This window comes from Tiliqua scincoides, chromosome 1, assembly GCF_035046505.1.
Source record: "Tiliqua scincoides isolate rTilSci1 chromosome 1, rTilSci1.hap2, whole genome shotgun sequence".
Taxonomy (NCBI): domain Eukaryota; kingdom Metazoa; phylum Chordata; class Lepidosauria; order Squamata; family Scincidae; genus Tiliqua; species Tiliqua scincoides.
Genome location: NC_089821.1, coordinates 136077642 through 136084158, shown reverse-complemented (window position 1 = coordinate 136084158; position 6517 = coordinate 136077642).

Below are 6517 nucleotides of genomic sequence, written 5' to 3'. Positions count from 1 at the left end.
CTGCAAGAGGGATCTGAAGGCCTTAGGGATGGACCTCAACAAGTGGGAAACCCTGGCCTCTGAGTGGTCCGCTTGGAGGCAGGCTGTGCAGCATGGCCTTTCCCAGTTTGAAGAGACACTTGGCCAACAGTCTGAGGCTAAGAGGCAAAGAAGGAAGGCCCATAGCCAGGGAGACAGACCAGGGACAGACTGCACTTGCTCCCGGTGTGGAAGGGATTGTCACTCCCGGATTGGCCTTTTCAGCCACACTAGACGCTGTGCCAGAACCACCTTTCAGAGTGCGATACCATAGTCTTTCGAGACTGAAGGTTGCCAATACAATACAATATACCCCAAGCAACCCCTTCTCACCTCCGTTCCCCCCTTCACCCACCCCACCTCACCTCTACCATGGTACTCACATCCACCAACAGCCTTTCCTTTGGATACAGTGCTGGCAGGCTGGCATAGGCCTTCCCACATGCTTGCTCTAGTTGCAAATGTGCTTTACAGCATGTTTGTGATAATCTAGGCTGTCACAGTAGCCTCTGCACCAGCAGAGCCAAATATTAGGATTGGGCTGTAAATAAATAATGGTAAAGCATTCAGGACGGTCTAATAAAGAAACCACATAGTATTATATTATGAATGCTATACAAAAGCTTAGAATTCCATAAATGTTTTGTGAATAACTACAGTAGTTCATGACTGATATCTGAACAGCACCTGTCGCTTCTTCCCTTCCTCCTTGAAGGCAGTGCTTACACTGCAATCACAAAGCTAACCTGTGAGGTGAAGGGCACCTGGATTGATCTCAGAACTTTGGTAGTGCTATTGTTAAGTTGCAGACAATGCACAATGGCCATGGATTTGTTAGGCAAGGAGAACCAAGTGGAGTTGGGAGCCAATTTGACTAAAGCAAAAGCAGCCAACCCTTGTTTCATTTACCTTTGTGCTGCAGCAATAAAGTGTTCTTATTGTACTGGATTTTGTATTCAATGTAATTGAACTGAGAAAATGCCTGCATAGAACTATACTTCAAATGTGTTATCCATTCAAGAACAGGACCCTATGTTTAACTGACAAAGAAATTTATTATCATTCTGGGCCTGCAAGAAATTCTCACAAAAGGAAACTATTATGGCATCAGATTTCCCTTTCCTGTTTCAGTGGACATCACATGAACATCCCTGCCTAAAGTAAGTGCTAATCAAACTCCTTTCCTGAAACACACCATATACAATCAATAACAGCCCAGTCCTAACCCATGGTGGAACAGGCAGGTCAGTTGGCCTGCTCCATATCCAGCATGGAGTTTGGACTGGTTGCAGTTCAGCCTGGGACAAGGGGAATTGATTCCCCTTACCCTGGTAATGTGGCAGCAGCCCCAATGGGGCTCCTTGGATCTGTTGCCTCCAAGAAAGAGGTGTTGCAGATTCGAGCAGCCCGGCGCTGCACTGGGTCACTTGGGAGTGGGATAAGGATCCAGTTTAAGTGCTGGATCCTGGCCCCACCCCAACCCCCACTCAACCCCAGGGCCACTCACAGGTCTGCCCCCCATCTGCCCTCTCCCTGCCCCAGAATGCCTCTGTTTCATGCTCCCCCCTACCCCAGAGTCAGCCTGACACATGTCAGCCCATGTTGGAGTCAGCCTCCAGAGGCTGGCTCGCATCTGTGCGCAGGCCTTCCAACTCTTGAGATGGCACAAAAGTGCCTTATGGCACCTTGTGGCAAATAAATGAAGGGACTTGCACCGCCCAATGGAGGGTTGGGATTGCACCCTGATATAAATAGGTATTCTTGCTACTCATTTCTGTCCAATGATATAGGCTTTTAAACATCACAGATCCTCATGGTGCTTTGTCCACAAAGAGGGCCCAATCATATCCAAATTTCCAGCTCTAGTGTAGCCACAATGCAGCCCCATGGTAAGGGAACACATATTCCCATACCTTAAGACGTCCCCAGTGATTACCCCTCCACCACAGGATGCAGCACACACCCCACTGGCACAACTGCACCAGCACTGGAAAATTGGATAGGATTGGGTCCTAAATCAAGGCTGAAGAAAGCTGCTAAGGGCCCAGTTCTAGCCAATTTCCCAGCACTGATGCAGCTGTATGAACAGGGCATGCACTGCATCTTGCAGTGGGTGACAGTCATAGAGGCCTCCTCAAGGTAAGAAAAAATTTGTTCCCTTACTTCAGGACTGCGTTGCAGCTGGATAGGATTGGGCCCTAAGTAGCTTGCAATATTAGCCACAATTGTTAATTGCACCACCACCATCACCCCCCTACACACTCACATACACACAATGCTATATTAAGAGCATCCCTGACTTTTCTTCGAATCAGAGCACTAAGCCATGCTTTGTTTCAGTTGCTTGACTACAAAACATCACAGACAAGGGAGCAGCTCACTATGTTCTCTAGCTGTTTCATAGGAGACTGTTGCTGAAGTGCAATGAACTTTGTGCATTCAGACACAACAGGGTGTGCATTGTTGTTCCTTAATTGCCTGGGTTGAGTGTGTGCAGTGTAAGGCAAGAGGCCAGAGGCTAAGTATTTTAAACTAACCCACATAAGAGAAGCAATTTGAGCAGAACAATGTGTGCTCCTGTTGTGCCTTATTGTGTTGTTATAAAATGGGGTTTTGCTGTTGTTATAAATAGAAAATGACTAGTGACAAAAAAAAGCACCTCCCTTCAGAGCTGGTGTTCTCACCCTGTGGTTTCTGAAGTCAGGCCAATTTAGAGGCTATTCTGCAGCCATATGAAGTCTGACTCACTGGTAGCCATACTGCAGCACTTACTCTCTTAATGACATTTAACAGTGTTTTACAGTAGCACACGTTTTATGTGTGTTGGCAATAAGGAGTGCTGGAGATGTCTTCAGGGCAGCCTGCTTGGCATTTCTCTATAGGCTGCATGAGAGCCATGCCCACGGGTTTAAAAAAATATACTCTGTTGCTTCAGTGCCTGTTGCGATGGGGGTGGGGGGAATGAGGTCTTGAAATCTAGACATCACTGAAAGGTAAAATGTCTATTGACTTAACTGAATCGTGTATTGAGTTGCCATTGATCCTCAGTGTGTACAATATTGCCAGACACAGACTCCACATATACCGGTAACACTTTCTTTGATCTATGAATCCCATGAATACTACTACAAAGTACAGAATATTGCTACATCTTGGGATGCATAGAAGCCAGTACTGACTCATGGTTGTTAAAAACGCCTAATTATTTAGAGTCACTTGGTGCCTCTCACATAGCCTTATAAAAATGCAGTCCCACTTAATGCACACATCTGAATGAGTGTCTAAAAGTGTTGCACATCCATCAATTTATTCTGAGAAATGGTATTGTAAAATACCCCCTAACAGGGTAAATAGAGTACAAAGGGCCAGATTTTTGTTTGAACACCATGAAAAGGAATGCACTGGATCTGTGAGTTTTTCTGATCATGCTGATCAGCATGGGAGAAAAATGACATGGCCAAACCAAAGCTTAAACCTGAAAACAATCAGTTATTTACATGATATTTCTTCTAGGACCTCTATTGAGAACCTGTAAAACTCTGGTTTCCACAGCTGCTTTTATCAGAAAGCCTTCAGAACAAACTTTCCTGATTTTAGTTCATTTCCCCACTATAATTGGGCAATATAGGGTGATGTGCTTCTATTTTCTTTGGTAAATAGCAGCCAAGTTGGGTCTGCTGTCTGGGACTGAAGTAGGGGGTGAGAAACTGTATTTTTTGAGGGGAGAAAAAGTTTGGCATTTGGCACCACTAAGAGATGCGGGCAGCCTAATCCTACGTAAGCCCACCCTACCAAAGCAGCCACATCACTAGAATGTGTGTTAGATCCAGGGAGGGGGGGGTCAGTCCTGGAGTTCTCTTCCAAGTAAGTGAATATTGGTTCCCTTGTCCTGGGGTAAGCCTCCAGTGTCACGATGGGTCTGTTCAGACCTGTGTCAGCAATTTTGCTGGTGCAAATCTGAGTGGACCATGGAAAGCAAATCAAGACCACAAAGGAATGATAGTATATTGGCGGAGCTGCTGCCACTGATACCACCCCCTTTAGGCCTCAACACACACACCCTCTCACCCATCGCATGCACCCTGTGCTGACTTACTGGCATGTGGTTTCTTCGGAGGCCACTGGTACATACAGCCAGGCTACTTGCAATGGTGGCCCAGCTGCATGGTGGGTCACCTTTTGCTGCCCAAGTTCATTAAGAAAGATCAGATGAAAGATCCATCTATTCCAGAATCCTTTTTCTAACAGTGGCCAATCAGATGCCTAAGGAGATGAAGGGAAACTGCCACTGTTGTTTCCCTGCCTAGAAGTAGCACATAGCCATCATGCCTAGTAGCCAGTGATAGACTCATCATCTATGAATTTGTCCAGTCCCCCTTGGAAGGCCTCACCACATCTCGTGACAGTGACTTCCATAGATTCATCATGTCCTGTGAGAAGAACTACTTCTTTTTGTCCTCCTAAATCTTCTGACCAGCAGTTTCACTGGGTATCCCCTGGGTCTAGTATTCTGAGGGAGAAAAACTTCTCTCTCTGTCTCTCTGCACTGCACATGATTTTAGAAACCTCTCTTATACCTCCTCTTAGCCTATTTCTTTCATGTTTCATTACTCCATAAGCAGGAAACTGCAGGAAATAAATATGGCATAGAACAGATATGAGTTTGTGATTAGAACTCAGTGACAGAAAGACATTTTGTTTCTTGTTCCAAATCCAGTATGATTGTAGGAAGTGCTTGCTATTTGACCTTGACGAGGCAATAAACATAGAATAAGTCAAAACAATTACTGCGGGGATCCAAAGAAGCAGGGCTGACCCAAGACCACCCTTCCACCTGACGTAGCATGGCAAGTGCTCCCTCCCCCTTAAAATGGTGATGCACCAGTCTCTGCTCTATGATCCCCGATTTGGAAAAGGGAAGGGGGGTGGAGTGGAAGAGAGCAGAGTGGTGCACTAGAGGATCTCTCTCTCTCTCTCTTTTCCTTTTCAATCCAGGAAGCAAAAGGAGGAGGAGCCATGGAAATGATTAGGCAGATGGAGGTGGTACTCCTCACCATGCTGCCTTAGGCAACTGCCTCACTCAGTATCATGGATGGGCTGGCCCTGCAATGAAGACATGTGGGGAGGGGAAGAATAGCATATAGCCAGAGATTGCTATTTTTGCTGAAGCAGTTCCCACTGCAAAAGGATCAGGCAGCTGTTCTATACAGGTGACTTTTTTTCCCCTCTCTCTCGCCTTTTCTTTGGTAGCCTGAACTTACAATATATTCACTGTAAGAAAAGCACAGTACAGGTCCAGCCTATTCATACACAGATTTTTTATACACGGATTTGACTCAACACGAATGGTCCCTGCAAATGAGAAGGAATGTGCTGATCCCTGGAGAAGGGGGAAAATGCACCCCTTTAAAATCAGCTTAAAAAACTGAACACTCCTTTAACAATAGCCTCCTTAATGAGAGGGGGAGCAGCTGGCTGACAATCCATCAATCTTTCTCTCTCCAGGCGACCCCTCCCTTCCCCCTGAGCACATGAAAGAAAGGTGTTCACTTTGCATTGGTGAAGGGAGGGGCTGAGTGAAGCCTTTGGAGGAGAGTGATGGATGGATTGTCTTCTTAATGACTCTTATCTTACATCGCAGAGGTCAGCAAGGCTGTTTTTAAATCACCGGAGCAAAGAAACTTTGTTTTTTAAATTGATTTGCTATAGTGCGTTTTTTGCCATCCACGTGACTGCTTGGAACGGAACCCATGCAAATAATGAGGCTCAACCTGGACATCTTTTACATATTTCAATGTTGGGTGTGGATGTTTCTGAGAAAACACTGGATCCGTTTAGACCAGGGTTCTCTGATTCTGGCCCACGGGCTGGATCCAGCACCCTGCATAATCCCTCCCCTATGTGAATGGCACTTACTGCCCTGCAGGAGAGCCTCCCGTTTGTGCTGCGGATTGCCCTCAACCTTTGTGTGCGCCAGCCGTTTCCAGGGTCTTTTGCCCCAATTGGCTTTACACCTGGATTTCCAGGCATGGGCGGCTGGCCAGTGCAAAGATTGGGGGCAATCTGTGGCACCAAAGACCAAAGACACCCCGGGCAGAACAGTAAGCCAGGAATGCCTTTACTGGTGCGCAGCAGTCTCCACTTTGGAAACCACTGGTTTAGACAATGTAACTTCTAGGGCACTTTAAATAAGAACTGGGTCAAAGGCATCTTATCCTTTAGGCATTAGCTGGTTCAGATTATACAAATTTGAACTGCCAAGTGATTAAGAATGTACAGGAGCTCTTCCCACTCTTGGTGCATCATTCCCATTCAGCTTGTTGGGTATGGGGGGATCATCTGACCCTCCCCCTCACACATCATCTAAATACTACTATAATGAAATATTTAGATCACATGTGGTTCAGATTACTCCCTCTCCCATTAGGAGATTGGGTATGACATAGCAGTGGGAGTGGAGCACACTTGTGCATGTCCTTGCTCAATCATGCTCAATCAT